The sequence below is a fragment of the Eretmochelys imbricata genome, chromosome 13 (genome assembly GCF_965152235.1).
Source record: "Eretmochelys imbricata isolate rEreImb1 chromosome 13, rEreImb1.hap1, whole genome shotgun sequence".
Classification (NCBI taxonomy): domain Eukaryota; kingdom Metazoa; phylum Chordata; order Testudines; family Cheloniidae; genus Eretmochelys; species Eretmochelys imbricata.
In genome coordinates this window covers 42,358,346-42,375,225 of record NC_135584.1, presented here as the reverse complement: position 1 = coordinate 42,375,225, position 16,880 = coordinate 42,358,346, and the positions used below count along the sequence as shown (strand labels likewise).

The following is a 16,880-nucleotide window of genomic DNA, read 5'->3' as shown; positions in this document are numbered from 1 at the left end:
GTAGTTAGGTGCCTAATGCTCATTGATTTCAATGATAGTTTGGCTCCTAAATGCTTTGGAGGCTCTGAACCACATTTGAAAGATAAAGATCTCTCTCAAGGTGACTGTAGCAAAGAACAGTATCAAATCCAAGATTCCTGAGTTCTAAGGTAACATTGTAAGCATGGGGCAACCCACAGATTGAATTCCCACTCAGGTCGGGCCTATGTCTTTTTGTGTGTGTGCAATACATAGGACAATGGGGGTCTGGTATCATGCAGGGCCTCTAGGTGCTGCAGCAAATAACAACAATAAAAATAATAAAACACCCTGGTCATTGGAGATCAGAACCTCAGCCACTGCACTCTGCTTGCTTCAAACTAATTTGCAAGCAGCAGCTAAAATTACTCCATAGCGTCTCAGTTTGTGCTTTCAGAAGGTGAGGAAACGAGCAGGTGCTCGGAGCAGATAGGAAACAGATGGATCATGTGAGTTGATTTCTGCTCTGAACTGCAAGAGTGAGTGACTTCAGCTACTGGAAGGTGGTATTATTAGCCCAAGGTTATCTTTTTGGTTGACCCCTTGAATGGAAATCAATACTATGATCTTACTTTTTTTACTGGAAAGGGGCCCCACAGTGATCACTGCTGTAATCTTTAGGCTTTCTTTATTATTGATATATGGGGATATAAACTTGCTTGGGATCTACCACTAAAAAAAAGCCTTTGACAGTGTTGTAGGGGAAACCAGTGCGGCAAAGTGTGATTAAAATAAACTAGCTAGACACTAAATATTTCAGTGCACTGGCTGAGATGTGTGTGTGTGGGGGAATCATTAAAACATAATAATTGCAAATGGAATATTGGTCTGCTGAACTCATTACCACAAGTTTCAGAGTAGCAGCCGTGTTAGTCTGTATTCGCAAAAAGAACAGGAGGACTTGTGGCACCTTAGAGACTAACCAATTTATTTGAGCATGCTAGTTATGCGACCCCCGAGCATGCTCAAATAAATTTGTTAGTCTCTAAGGTGCCACATGTCCTCCTGTTCTCATTACCACAAGATGTTCTTGAGGCCAAGAGAAAAGCTTGAGTTTGAAACAAGTTTATCCGGTTACTCCTGTCGGGCCTGTGTTATACAGGCAGTCAGACTAGATGACCTAATGGCTTCTTCTGGCCTTAAAATCAAAGAATATCCAAAGTTGCAACAATAATCGTCATAAATTGTGATTAATGAGACCGATGCAAGGATTGGAAAAGATGCCTTCTAGTGATTGACTCAGAGCTTAATCTTTTTAGCTTATCAAACAGAAGGTTATGGGGTGACTTGATAACAGTCTAGAAGTATCTGTATGGGGAATAAACATTTGATAACACACAGGGCTCTTCACTGTAGCAGAGAAAGGGCAAACATGATCCAATGGCTGGAAGTTGAAGCTAGACAAATTCAGACTGGAAACAAGTTGCACATTTAACAGTGAGGCTAATTAACAATTGGAAGAATGGTGTTTTCTCCATCCATGGCAATTTTTAAAGCAAGGTTGGATTTTTCCTAAAAAGATCTGCTTTAGTTCAAATAGGAATTAATTCAAGCCTGTGTTATGCAGGAATTTAGATGAGCTGATTATAATGGTCCCTTCTTGCTCTATTATTGATGAATATAATATAAAATTGAAATGAAAAGCCATTTCAGAATGGAAATTTGAAATGTTTCCTTCTGAAAAGGATGAAACAATGTTTTGACTTTATCCAAATATTTTGTCTTTAAAGTGATGCTTTTGCCAAAAGCTTTTTGGGAAGGAAACACACCTGCAAAACATTTCCCTTCCAAGTGATCAGAATTTTCTAATGGACAAACATTCCATTGGAAAATTTCAGAGCCGTTCTACTTATAAAAGTTCTTCTCTTGTTCGGGGAAGCAAAATAAGCTGTACCCCAGCTGCAATGAAGTTAGGGTGACCAGATGTCCCGATTTTATAGGGAGAGTTCTCATATTAAGGGCTTTCTCTTATATAGGTGCCTATTAACCCCCACACCCATACCGATTTTTCATATTTGCTGTCTGGTCACCATAGATGAAGTGGGAATGTTCTGTAGTGCTTTTGATTCCTATGGTGCCTCAGTTTCCCTCTATGTTGCATTGCTAGCTAGTGGGTACGGCAAAAGGGTTACTAACCTGCTCTTGGGACAGAGCAGGAGACATATGGTGTTGTCTCACCTAACTGTCCAGGGCAGCGTGTCTGGGTCATTAAAGGACTGGCTGAAAACTAACCCATATCAATGGAGGATCTAGAAAGACCATGGGAGCCACAGTGACTGACCGGTTGACACCTATCCACGGGGAATCTCCGGCAGATGGAACATGTGAACTCAGCATGGGAGGGAGGCTAAGAGATGGCTTTTAGTTGAATTGAGCAGCTCTCAACTGGGACTGACAAAGACAGAGGGAAAGAGCAGGAAATGAAGTGCTGGCTTGGCCACCATAGACTGTATCTTAACTTCTGTTTCTCTGCGCTTAACTCAGGGCTCCCAGACACTGTGTTCCAGCTGACTAACAAACCTTACTGTTTTGAAAACGCTGCCTGCTGTCACAGCAAATACTTGCTGAGGTGCATTGGTGCTTGAAGAGGGTAGAAATCTCAGGCCAGGTGCATCTCATTTGGACCTGCCGGGCTGGTACCTTTCCTGGTACCAGGCTGGTCTTTATACTGGTACAACTGTGTCTCCATTAGAGCTTTTACTGGCATAGCTGGGTTCCTTTTAAAAGAAATTGCACCTCTAAGCGGCATAGCGATGTAGGTAAAGCTTTCAAGTGTAGACTAGGCCTTAGTCACTCAGGGTTAGATTTTTAACAGTATTTAGGCACCTGCTGGGATTTTCAAAAGTACTTATTTGTCCATCACGCATTTAAATCAATGCGCATTAAGCACCTGTCTACATCTTTAGGAACCTAAATACCATCAGGCTCCTAAATCAGGTGGGCATTGCTCCACTCAGAGTTGCAATACCTAAAAATAAATCCTTTAAAAATCTGGTTGTTGGTGCAAAATTTTTGCTACCCTGCTTGCAATGAATAACACCTTAGTCCACTTATTTTAGTAAGTTTTTTTTTTCTTTTCTGGAATACACAACTTTTTAACATGGAGCTTCTTAAACAGGAAATCTTCAATGCGGCAGAGCTGAAATTTAGTCATACAAGAAGTGGAAACTAGGTCAAATTACAAAGGATGCATATTTTCTTTAAAAATACATAAGAATGGAGGGACAAAACTAGAAAAGCCAAGGCACAAAATGAGGTTACACCAGCTAGGCATATAAAGGGTAATAAGAAAGCATTTGACAAATACATGAGAAGCTAGAGGAAGACAAAGGACAGGGCAGGCCCAGTACTCAGCAGAGTGAAAGACAATCGCAGAAAACGCAGCAGTGGCCAAAGTGTTAAATGCCTTTTTTAGTCCTCGGCTTTCACCAAAAAGTTAACCGTGATCGGACAACTGACACTGACCATCTGGGTGCCGGGGACAGGCTCTGAGGCTGGCGTAGGAAAAGAATAGCACGGCTGGGGCAGCACGTTAAGGTGGCTGTGTCCTGGCGGCTCCAGCGCCGGGGGAAAGCCACCCCCACGAGGGGCACAGCTCCCAGCGCTGGGGCACTGTCTGCATGGGCATGTCACAGCGCTGAAACTTGCATCGCTCTGCGGGGTGGCTTTTCATATTCCTGAGCAAGGAAGGTCCTGTAAGTGGCAGTGTAGACAAGGCCTTAGACAAATTAGATGTCTTCAAGTCAGCAGGGCATGATGCAATACACCCTAGAATACTTAAGGAACTAGCCAAAAATCTCTGAGACTTCCTGAGATAATTAGCAATTATCTTTGAGAACTCCTGGAGGATAGGGGAGAGACCGAAGGACTGGAAAAGGGCAAATATAGTACCTATCTATAAAAAGGGGTATAAGGACACCCCAGGGAATTATAGACCAGTCAGCTTAACTTTGGGATTTATTTAGGTTAAGTTGAGGGGTGGGATAGCTCAGTGGTTTGAGCATTGGCCCAATCTTTGAGGGGGCTGTTAAGTTGATCTGGGGCAAAAAATGGGGATTGGTCCTGCTTTGAGCAGGGGGTTGGACTAGATGATCTCCTGAGATGCCTTCCAACCCTGATATTCTGTTCTATATTCTGGTATCCAGAAAGATAATGGAGCAAATAATCAATTTGTAAGCACTTGGGTTTATCACCTTATTTTCTTCTATTTTGACAGTTACTTCTCATCAAATCATGTCAAACCAATCCAATATCCTTCTTTGACAGGGTAACAAATAATGTGGATGGGGGGAAGCAGTAGATGAGATATATCTCAACTTTAGCAAGTCTTTTGATATTATCTCACACTACATTGTCATAAACAAACTAGAGAAAAATAGCCTAGAAGAGCCTACTATACAGTGAGTGCACACCTGCCTGGAAAAAAGTACTCAGTGTAGTTTATCAGTGGTTCACAATCAAACAGGAATAGTACATCGAGTGGGGTCCCCCAGGGATCTGCCTTGGGCTTGGTTCTATTCAATATCTTCATCAATGATTTGGATAAAGGCATAGAGAGTACACCTCTAAAGTTTGCGGATGATAGCAAGCTGGGAGGGGTTGCAAGTGCTGTAGAGGACAGAATTAGAATTCTGAATGATCTGGAGAAATGGGCTGATATAGCACAAAATGCAATAAGAAAATGCAAAGTACTACACTTAAGGAGAAATATTCAGTTGCACAAATACAAAATGGGAAATGAGCACCTAGGAGAGTACGGTAGAAAAGGATCTGGGGGTTATAGTGGTTCACGAACTAAATATGAGTCAACACTTAATACTGTTGCAAAAACAGTGAACATCACTCTGGGATGTAGTTGTAATCAAGACACAAGAAGCAATTCTTCCACTCTACTCAGCACTGATAAGGCCTCACCTGAAGTATTGTGTCCAGTTCTGGTCACCACACTTCGGGAAAGACAAATTGGAAAAAGTCCAGAGAGAGCAACAAAAATGATTAAAGGTCTGTAAAACATGACCTATGAGGAAAGATTGGAAAAAAAAATTGGGTGTGTTTTAATCTGGAGAAGAGAAGACTGGAGGGACAATAACAATCTTCAAGTATGTAGTGGGTTGTTATAAAGACGAGGGTGATACATTGTCCTTATCCACTGAGGACAGGACAAGAAGTAATGAGCTTAAACTGCAGCAAGGGAAACTTGGGTTAGACATTAGGAAAAGCTTCCTAACTGTAAAGGTAGCTAAGAATTAGAGCAAGTTACCTAGGAGAGTTGTGGAATCTCCATCACTGGAGGTTTTTAAGAGCAGGTTGGACAAGCACCTGTCAGAGATGGTCTAGATAATATTTAGTCCTTCCTCAGTTCAGGGGGCTGGAGTAGATGACCTACTGAGGTCCCTTCCAGTCGTACATTTCTATAATTCTATGAGTAATGGAATCAGAATCTCACCCACCTAACCCATTTCCCAGCCAGTGCGAGATTATTTTTTATGGGATGAAGCATTTCTCTGGTATAAGGCCAGCACAAGGCCTGTGTGTCACTTAAGGCACGGTTTTGTTTGTTTGTTTGTTTGTTTGTTTTGTTTTTTTAAGATTTAAGCAGGGTTTAACTTCATTCAGTGTGCTGTTCAGTTATTTGTCTGGCTTCATTTTAGGTGACCCAAGTGATGGCTGTCCTTCCATTTTCTTCAGGTCACCATTCCAGTCCAACAGATCTCATTGCTACCTAACATGAAGAGTTAAAAATGTGGACTTCCCCTTTGCCCTACTTAATCATGTTTCACCTTTTAGATCAATGGGTGTTAAGGCCAGGAGGGACCAATATGATCATCTAGTCTGACCTTTTGTATAACACAGGCTAGAGAATGTCACCCACTGACTCTTGCCTCAAGCTCCTATGTTGTTGAAAGAACAGGAGTACTTGTGGCACCTTAGAGACTAACAAATTTTGTTGAAACTGTCTTTTTAGAGAGTCCTGATTTAAAGACTTCAAGTGATGGACTATGAACAACTAGATAGGTTGCAGATGGAGGATAATTAAACCATATTTCTAGTCTGAATTGGTCTAGCTTGTCTAGATACCTTATGTTTCAGATTCTGCCAGTTCTACCTTGGGTAGCACCTTACTCCACAAGCCATTCCATTGAATTCAATGCACCTACTCATGGAGTAAAATGCTACTCAAGATGAGTTAGAATGAGCAATCTTGCCCTTGGACTGTCTCAACGCCTTCCTTTTGGCTCATAATTTGACAAGAGTTCCCAGGTATTCCTGACACATGTTGTGAGGATGGGTGGGGTGGGGGGGGGGGAGGAAATAATCCTTTTCTTAATATAGGGGGAAATTTGCTATTCGGAGGAACCACGGAAGCCCCGTGCACCACTTATGGCCCACTGAATCCCTCAATATGGAACTTATGTGAGACTTAAATGTTATTTAGGCTTTATGCTGCCATTTGGCAGAGATGAATTTCACCCATAGGCCGTAAGCTCAGCTGGGATAAACTGCCCTGGCTCCATTGACTCCAATGGAGCGACACTGATTTGCACCCACTGGGGATCTGGTCTATTCACTCCACGGTTGATTTACACTAACTGGAGATCTGGCTCATTGACTTCAGTGAAGCTACACTGACTTACGCTAGCTGAGTCTGAACCATAGACTCCGATGGAGCTCGGTCAGTGTACGCCAGCGGGAGATCTGACCCACTGACTTCGCTGGAACTAGGGCTGATTTTTCAGCAGCTGGAGATCTGGGCCAGTATGGATATTTTTCATGTTATGTAGGCTTCTTCTTTTTAATCGTGTCTATAATAATCTTTTCTTGTTTAGGGACTGATGCACATTCTATTTTCCCTCTGCTGACACTCACACCTTCTTGTCAACTGTTGGAAATGAGCGACATCCACCTTGATTGCCTTAGCCTCGTTAGCACTGACCCTCCACTTGGAAAGGCAACTCCCATCTTTTCATGTGCTATAATATATGTTCTGCTTACTGTATTTTTCACTCCATGCATCTGATGAAGTGGGTTTTAGCCCATGAAAGCTGATGCCCAAATACATTTGTTAGTCTCTAAGGTTCCACAAGGACTCCTTGTTTATTCTATTCACCATACTCTTCCTTCTCCTTTTTCTTAAAAAAAGAGACCAGATCCTCAGATATTATGTTGACCATAAGTCTACTGACTTTAGCAGAGCTTTGATAACTCACATCAGTCCAGGATATCACCTTAACACCATAAGCAAAATAAATTGTCCCTTTATATTTTTAGATGCTTAAAAATGACAGTTAGAATAATCCCTAAAAAGCCGTTCTAGTCAAAATGGCAGTGGTTGACAGTTGGTTTCAGAGAATGAGCTTGAGATATTTTAGTCTGTCTTTCTCAGAATGAAGACACCTGCAAGTTTCAAGAATGGAAGATGTGCGTCCTTTGAAAGACCCAGGGTGGCATTGTTGCTATATTGGAGTTCTGAGAAAGCAGACATTTGAATTAAGGTGGCTTGGGGGAAAGACATCAGATTTCTTTGACACCAACTGACAAGGGACAGGAATAAGTTTTCAACAGCTGTGCTTCTCATAGGAGGCCCTTACTGAGTCTTCCCTTGAAGAATTGTACCTTAATCAGAAGAAGACTTTGATCAAACAAGATTATTGTTTTAAAGTATTCATAACTAGAGCTGGGTGAATAATTGTTGGGTTTTCTGGTTTGGTGGTCAGTATGAAATATCTGAGGGGGGGTGGGGAATTTCAGGTGAATCTGAAATGACAATTGTTTTTTTTATTTATTTATTTTTTTTGGTCACTCTAACAAAATACTGAAACACTTCATTTCAGGTAACATTAAGCATTTTGTTTGACCCAAAACAAAACATTTTGTTTAACTTTGGTGTGTTTTTAGTTAAATCTAATTGAAAATATCAACATGAAACATTTTGAAATTTAAAGTTTTGGAATCCCCCCCTCCTCCCACCCACCTCAAAGCTATTGGCTGAATGCTGGCTGAATTCACTAAATTTTGGTCAACCCAAAACTGAATTTCAGTGAATAATATTCACTCTGCTCTTGTCACAATCCATTTTTATTTTTTAATAAGAGTCCCAATGTTCAGTTAACAACACTTCAGTTTACAGTAGGTCAGGATAGTGCCCAATAACTTTAGATGTCACAGAATTTATCTTCCTTTCAGTTAAATGAATAAGACTTCAGATTGGGTTTAATGTTTATGTTCCTCTCCAGGGTCTAGGTATTGCATTTTTATTTTTATCTAGATTATTAGGTGGCCCAATCACCATAATGTCTGAATAACAGTGGCAAAATATCATGAAAGTTTGAAATTGCAATTTAATTTTTCATTTCAATGTCAAAATTTGATAATGAAATTTCCTCCATATTTTTAACAAACTCTTACATATTCCTTGCAACCCAGATTATCCTCATTATACAGAGGAGGGATATTAAAAGATTACAGGGTAAGTGTTCACAGGTACACACAGCACTTAGAAATCTAACTTCCAGTGACTTTCAATAGGAACTGATGCATTTAAGTGCAGTTGAAGCTTTTGAAAATCTAGGCTGGGATTTCCATAGGCACTTTGGAATTACTTTAGATAGTTAGGCATCCAACATGCCACTGAAATTCAATGGGATTTGAACACCAAATCTCTTGGGTCTTTTTGAAGATCACAGTCTAAGCAACTTGCCCAAGGTCACATGAGTAGGTGGAAGAGCTTAGACGTAAAGCCACATTTTCCAAGTTCCAGGACAGTGCCTTCACCAGAAGACCAACCTTCATAGCTGGTGATGACTCTTTGCCTCCCCTTGAGGCCTGTTGGATGGGGTTTTCAAAGTGGTCTAAGAGTTAAAGACCCAGGTCCCTTTGTCATTCAGTAGGAGTTTCTCTCTCTCTCTCTCGTATTTTATATGCTCTTCATTATCGTAGTACCCAAACATTTCCATGGTCATTATACTTATCCTGAACAAAACCCCTGGGAGGTAAGGAAGTACTATTCTTACTATTTTATAGATGGGGCCTGAGGCACAGAAAGGCTCACAGTGAGATTTTGAAAGATATTTATGTACCTTGTGGGCATTACCAAAGCACCTAAGTAGATTTTTATGGATTCGTAGAGTTTAAGGCCAAAAGAGACCATGTACATCACAGGCTATTAACTTTCACGCAGCTAACTCCGTACTTGGGTTTGACTAAAGCACTTTCCAGAAAGCTCCAGTCTTGATCTGAAGATGACAAGAGATGGAGAATCCACCACTTCCCTTGGTAGTTTATTTCAATGGTCAATCACCCCTCATTGTTACAGTTTGAGCCTAAATTTCTCATTTGAAGTTGTCTGGTTTCTGCTCCCAGCTGGGTTATCTACCTACAACCCACTGGAACTCAATGGGCCTTTGGTAACCTAAATCAAACGGGTTGTTTTTGCAAATCCCACTAGGCACCTAAACCTCTTAAATCTGTCCCATACACACCTGGCTCACAATTTTTAATGTTCATGCACAGCAGATTAGGAAAATAGGAGATAGGGCCAGAAGGGCACATCTACCTGGCCCATGTAGCTCACAAGCATGTCTCTTTCACGCGCAGAAGTTCCTCCAGTGAAAGATATTACCTCCCCCACCTTGTCGCTGTCAGGATAGCCAGAGTTATCAGAATTAAACTATGAAAACAACAACAAATGGAAGGGGTACTAAATCACCTGCTTTGGGATTTGGAGCCTATCTCATTGGAGACAAAGTTGAGACCTATGTGGCGGCACAGTATCCCACATCTGCCTCCTCTGGGTTTCTTGCACCTCCCTTTAAAAATATATTCCTGCCTCTGTTGGAAGCAGGATTCTGGACTAGAGCCTGGATCTGATCCAGTTGGGCAATTGTTATATTTTTAGGGCCTTTTAAAACCCATTTCAGTGTCTGTCTGCCTCAATATGTGGATCCTGGGACAGACTTTCAAAGGAGCTTAAGGGAGTTTGGTACTCCACTCATTTCAATGGGAATTTAGCACCTCACTCCCTTTTAGAATCCTTTGGACATCTCAGCCTTTATCTTCACAATTTTACAAGGCATCCGGGCTCAGAGGAAAATGCATGCTGGTCCGCCCACTCTACTTGCCCGTCTCTGACAATGGAGGCTACCAACTGCCTCTGAGGAAGCTGCAATAAATTCCTTAGTGGATAATTATGGGATAATCTTTCCATGGCAAATTTTCTTCCTAACCTCTCTGACTTTGATTTTTATGTATGCCACGAAGCAACAGAATGTATACTTCCAAATCGCTTGGGTTTTTTTAGATCTTGTAGCTTTCGTTATTCATTCAGAAGTCCAGTCCTGTCTTTGAAACTTTCTAAGATTATTTGCTGTTTTTTCCCCCCAAGCTACATAGCAGGGGTTGAACAACCAGCTCTAATTAAAATATTGGGAAATGGGTGCCAAATCCATCAAACATCTTCAAAAATCTCAGGTTTAGGCCCTATGATATCTTGTGGCAATGAGTCCCACAGATGCATTGTATGTTGCATGGCTTCATGCATGTTTTATTAGTTTTACAGTCACTGCTTTTCAGTTTTATCAATGTCCCCTGGTTCTTCTATAATGGAACAAGGTGAACAGAGGCTACTGTCTTACCTTCTCTGAAGAAACTGAATCTATTGAGTTTACCAGAGAGATGTTTGGAAGGTGACTTGATCATTGTGTATTGTTGCTTACCCATGCCAAAGATACCTGATTGCGGTGGCTCTTCAATCTTGCTGGCAAAGGCATTAAAATATCTAGGGGCTGGAACTTGAAGTTAGACAAATTCAACATTGAAGTAAGATGTCGTTTCCTCGCAGTAAGTAAAATTAAATATTGAAACAGCTTCCCAGGAAACAGCTTCCCAAGCTCCGTAGCTTGGACCCCCTAGGTTCTTGGGGAGGGAATCTATGGCCTGTGTATAAAGAATGCCAATAGTCTAAGGTCAGAAGGGACCACTATCAATGGTTATCTATGAATATATTACCCATTTTTTAATCCATCATGTCCCCTCTTATTCAATATTTTCTATGGGTAAAGTTAAATTGGGAGTCCAGTTTGCACAAGCAGAAATGGGTGAGAAATTACCCCATGCCAAAAAGCACAGCTGTTCCTTTCAGATCTGATGGATTCTAGATTTCAGGTTTCAGTTTGTCTTAGCAGAGCTAAACTGGGAATGTGAAAGGAAGCAAGAAACTAAAAAACAATGAGTCAGCCACAGACAGCTGTGCGAGGAGAGAAGGTGGAGTAGGGGAGCTCAGGACCGTTGGTACAATAGTGTTCTTTAATTTAGTAGAAAAAAAGGAGTAAGAAGAAACAATGTCTGGGAGTGGAAGCTAGAAAAAAAAATCAGATGGGAAGTAAGGGATGGATAGATAGAGATGAGAATAACTAACCACAAGATACATCACTTGGAGTCTTTACATCGAGGTTGGATGTCCATTGTCAAATGCAGGCATTACTGCTGTTCGTTTTTACCACAGTGCTTAGAAGTTTAAAATATGACCAAAGCCCATTTGTACCAAGGGCTGTACAAGCCCACAGAGACCATTCCTGCCCCCAAAGAGTTTGCAGTCTTAGTAGACCAAGGAAAATTGGAAAGACTGGCACTGTGACATGTCTAAGGTCCAACAACAGCTCAGCTGAAGAGCTGGGAGCAGGACTCAGGACACCTGAATCCCAACTAAGTGTCCTAGCTGCTAGACTAGGAGACAGTCAGTGCGTTGTGTCATACAGGAGATCAGACTAGATCAGCAGTTCTCAAACTTCATTGCATCATGACCCCCTTCTGACAATAAAAAGTACTACATGACCCCAGGAGTGAGGACCGAAGACCAGTGGCAAAGCTGAAGCCCAAGGGCTTCTACCCTGGGTGGGAGGCATGTAACCTTAGCCCTGAGTGGTGGGGCTTGGGCTTGGACTTCAGACTTGCTGTGGCCCAGGGCCAACACCAGCCTTGGCGACCCCATTAAAATGGGGTTGTGGCACACTTTGGGGTCCTGACCCAAAGTTTGAGAACCCCTGGATTAGATTATCATAATTGTTACCTGCATTGTCTTCAGCATGGGAGATTTGCATTAATTACCCCCATTGACTTTGCTTCCTGCAGGAAACATGCTTCATCTTATCTATTTAGCCCAGAATGCCATCACTAGCCAGTCCATAAAGATACACACAACATTAATAAAGTTAATGCAATAGTCCTTGAATATTCAGTAACACGCCCACTCACGCTCTAGGACTACTTTTGCCTTTGGAAGAGAGAGAGCTCATTCCACACTTTGGCCTCCCTCAGGGCCTGCTTGACCATCTTGTTCCTGAGGGTGTAGATGAAGGAGTTGAGGGATGGTGTGAACACAGAGGTCAACAAGGCCACCACTTTGTTCTCCAAGGAGCTTTCTGAGTGGGCTGGACATGCATGGAGATGTGACTCCTGTAGACAATGCTGGCCATGGTGATCTGATTGGTGCAGGTGGAGAAGGCCTTTTGCCTGTCTTGAGCACTGATGACAATATGCACATAAGAGACCATCGTGACCACCACGGAGCTGAGAATGAGCAGAGATATCATGATGAAGTTCACCAGCTCCAGGTTGCTGGTATCCATGCAAGCCAGCTTCACCAGTGGTGTGCTGTCACAGAAAAAAATTGTTCATCACATTTGGCCACAGAATGGCAATTGGTATAAGATGTTTGGGGAGAAGATGGACAAAAATGACCAAATCCAAGCAACCAAGACCAGATGTAGGCAGAAATGGTTGCTCATGACCATGTATCTCAGCGGGTTTCAGATAGCAGTGTAGTGGTCAAACGCCATGACAGCAAAGAGAAATTTGGTCACACCCAGGAAGAAATCGACGAAGCCTTGTGCCGTGCAGCCAGTGAAGGACACTTTCTCTGGGACAGCAAGTCAGCCAGGAGCTTGGGCACTTCAACAGGTGAACCAGATCTCCATGAAGGAGAAGTTGCACAGATAGAAGTACATGGGGGTGTGGAGCTGGTGGTCTGCCACAGGGATGGTGGTGGTTACCAGGTTGCCCAAGAGGGTGCCGAGGGTGCCCAGGTAAAACATGAGGAAGAGGATGATCTGTTTGCCAGCTGTGGGGGAAGCCTTTCAAGATGAACTCTGCAACTGTGCTCCAGTTATCCATGTGAGCCACTTGCTGCTGCAGTTTAATCTGAAGAAATTGCAAATACAGTGCAACTATATATATATATATATATATATATATATATATTTAAAAATGAACATCAGGAATTTGTGAAATAATTGCATTCATTCACATAATTAAAGGATGTGACTAAGCCACAAATGTCTGGAGAAACACCAAATTTGGAACCATATTAAACAGCCAGGCCTGTTTTTAACATCCTGCCACCCAGAAGTAAATCAACTGTCCCCCTCACCCATTATTAATCAGGAAACACTCTATAAACCATTTATAAATGGAACCTTAATATAATGTTTAAGCATGTTACAGACATGAACATGTATGAGTGTGATGAAACTCGTAAGCAGAAGATGGTAGTTAGCAGGAACCAACTGATACTATGTTCCCTGCAGTTGCACTATCCTACATGTCTGTACATTTTGGGCACTACTGGAATAATAAACCAGTCATGTCAATGTCTACTAGGGAGACAAGAGAGCCTCCAATGGCAAGGAGACAAGGTAGATGATCAGGAAGAAGTTTTTCTTTTCTCTAATCTCTGCGATGCCATACAAGAAAATCACCCCAGAGTAATACAGGAGAGAGGGGATTTGGAGAATTCTTGTCACAGCCCATCCCCTGCACCTTGCAAAGTCAGAAAATGACAGCAGCAAACCCAAGCAATATATATTCTCTCTCTAGATTTGTACATGGGTGCACATCACCATAATATTTAGACCTTACCTTCGGCACATAGTTGCAAAGCTTAGAGGTACTGCTCTTGTCTTCTCAAGGATATCATCTAGCACTAGGTTAAACCAGTCATAATCCTTGACTGGGAATCCAGGACTTTATACTCAGCAAATTCCTGCTGAATCAGAACTAGAGTTGGCAAGTCAGTGTCATGGTTTCCAAGGAAGGGAAGTAATAGCTGAGGACTCCTTCATGAAATCATGGAAGAAAAAGTCTATTTCATTTTGGAGACTGAAAGAACTTGAATGAAGCTGACCAAAGCTCAAAGGGCAGAGAGGGGATTACATTAGAGATTCCAGAGCATGATCATTATTAATATAATATCCGTGCCTACAGATGGCAACCCATATCAGGACCATATCGTACTAGGCACTGACCATACACTGAGCAATAGACTCTCCTTGCCCCAGAGCTTGTCTAAAGACACAAAGGAAGAAGAGAAAAGGTGGGTTGGGTGTGACGTTATCTGATTAAAATATGACCATGTAGATCATTGTTCTTACAGCTGTTATATAATTGCAATAAATCTTATACAAAGTATGTCAAGTAAGGTGTCTATGGAAAAGTTATGATTTTCTGGTTATGATTATACTATCTGGATGCATGTATCACTGAATGGACTTTCCTGTGAATGTTCCATCTGGGGCAGAGGCAATGGCTTCTGCTGTGACTAAGTGAAATCATGCCTGGACATGTGACTTGCCCATGTGACACCAAACGCCATCTTGTTCCCTGTAATTTTCCACAGTGAGAACAATGGGATTCTCTCCACATGGTAGAAGATATAAAAGACCATGGAAATGCCTCCATTTTGACTCTTTCCTGCTCAAACCTCTGTACTGTGAACTCACACTAATGGGAGCATTCTAACCAAGGGACTGAGGACCTTCTAATGATTTGGAAGCAGCCAGAGACTTGCCTTAAGCCAGCAGTTTATTCCATCACTGCTACAAGCCTGAACCAAGAACTTTGCTATTACTGGATGTAACTGATTCCTTTAACCGATTTTAACTTTCACCTTTCTTTCTTTCTTTCTTTCTTGTTATGAATACACCTTTAGATTTTAGATACTAAGTGATTGGCATCATTGTGATTTTGGGGTAAGATCTAAGTTATATATTGACCTGGGTGTGTGGCTGGTCCTTTGGGACCAGAAGAACCTTTTTGTTTGATGAGACTGATTGTAAAGAACCATTCGTCTTTAATCCAGTGTTTTGGGCGTGATACAAGGACTGGAATGCCTAGAGAGACTGCTTTTATGACTTCGTTAGCCAGTGTGGTGAAACAGTTTATTTTTGTTTCTGGTTTGGTATACCTTATGGGAGAATAACCACCAGTTTGGGGTGTATCTGCCCTATTTCTCAGCAGTTTGTCCCGAATTTGGTATTCTCAGTTGTGACCCATGGAGACATGGTGACATGGGGTAATATCTTTTATTGGACCAACATCTCTTGGTGAAAGAGATAAGCTTTCGAGCTTACACAGGGCTCGTCTTCTTAGGGTACTTCTACACAGCAAAAACTCCCCATAGCAGTGAGTCTGAGGCCAGGTCACTTACTTTTGGGGCTTGTCCTGCAGGGCTGAAAATAGCAGTCTAGTCATTCAGGCTTGGGCTGGAATCGAGGCTCTGAAACCCGGCAAATGGGGAGGGTCTTGGAACCTGGGCACCAGCCTGAGTTTGAATGTCACTGTGGGGCTAAAATTAGCCACCTGTTGAGCCCTGCAAGCCCAAGTCAGTTCACCCTGGTTCTGAGACTCACTGCCTTGGTTTATTTTTGTTTGGGTATGTCTACACCAAAAAACAGAGTGTCCCAGCTAAATACCAGGTGCAGCAGATTGTTTAGCATAAGGAGTTAACATATGTTACAAGAGACCAGTCAAGGTGACGCAGACAGTTAACACCACTGCAGTTGTAGGAGAAAAAGGGGTTAGTGGGTTACAGATTGGATTTATGGCTCATTATGGCAGCATTTTTACCAAGTCCATGATTTTTAGTGTCAAGCAAAGTTATGGATTAAGCTCCCAGGCTCGTGTTGTGCAGGGTTCCTTTGAGGACGAGGACTGAGAGGAGTGATTTGTGGGAAAACTGTTTTTCCCAGGGCGATGTGATATTTTTAATCTATCACTTTTCTGTGCAAATTCATTAGAGAGCGTAGTGACTGTCTCCTTTCACCCTCATAGCTCTTGCTGGGGGCATTTAGTTCACTGGATGAAGTACACCACATGTTGTGATAGGCATGTGAAGGCCCTTGAAAGGTGCGTTACGGGAGGATATTGACCATTGTTACAGCAGAAAGATGTCTGCAGGTTTTGCCTCTGTTATGGCAGGGTCATAAGCAAGAGAGCAGGTTATTGGAGGCTGTATTTTATTCAACTATTTGGGGATATAATCAGGATGTTGGTGAAAAGATGCTGAACAAAAAACTTAAGACCTATGTTCAGAGAGGCATCAGACATTCTGTGCACCAGTTAATCCAATTTAAGTGATGTATATTATACCGTATAGCCACTAGGGGGCAGAGGGTGAGAAATATACACCTGCAATATCCACTAGGGGGTTATACATATAATAGACATTAGGGAGAAGCAGGGGCTCAGGAATGGATATCTGCTCTCACAAGGCTCTGTGGCGTCTTGTCCAGACATATCTTGTTAATGGAGGAACAAGGAACAGTTTATCAAAATGCCAAGGAAATACATCATGTGTTTGGTATACGATTGTACACTCCGAGAATGGAAGGGTTTTTAGATATAACAAACCATGCTAAGTAGGAAGGGCTTTATTCACCACTGTGTTATTGCAGTGCATTTTGGTTTAACTCCATTGAAATCAAAAGGCTTAAACGAGCATGGAACTGGAGAACCAGAGCTATGAATCAAGGCCAAGAGCTGGAACGAAACGTCATTATTAAAGAAAAAACTTTGCATTGGAACGTAAGATC

General features: G+C 42.0%; 1 pseudogene; it reads right to left on the bottom strand.

Moving 5' to 3' along the window:
• Positions 1-12,276: 12,276 nt before the first annotated feature.
• LOC144273290 (olfactory receptor 6E1-like) lies at positions 12,277-13,445 on the bottom strand (annotated as a pseudogene).
• Between the last annotated feature and the right edge of the window lie 3,435 nt (positions 13,446-16,880).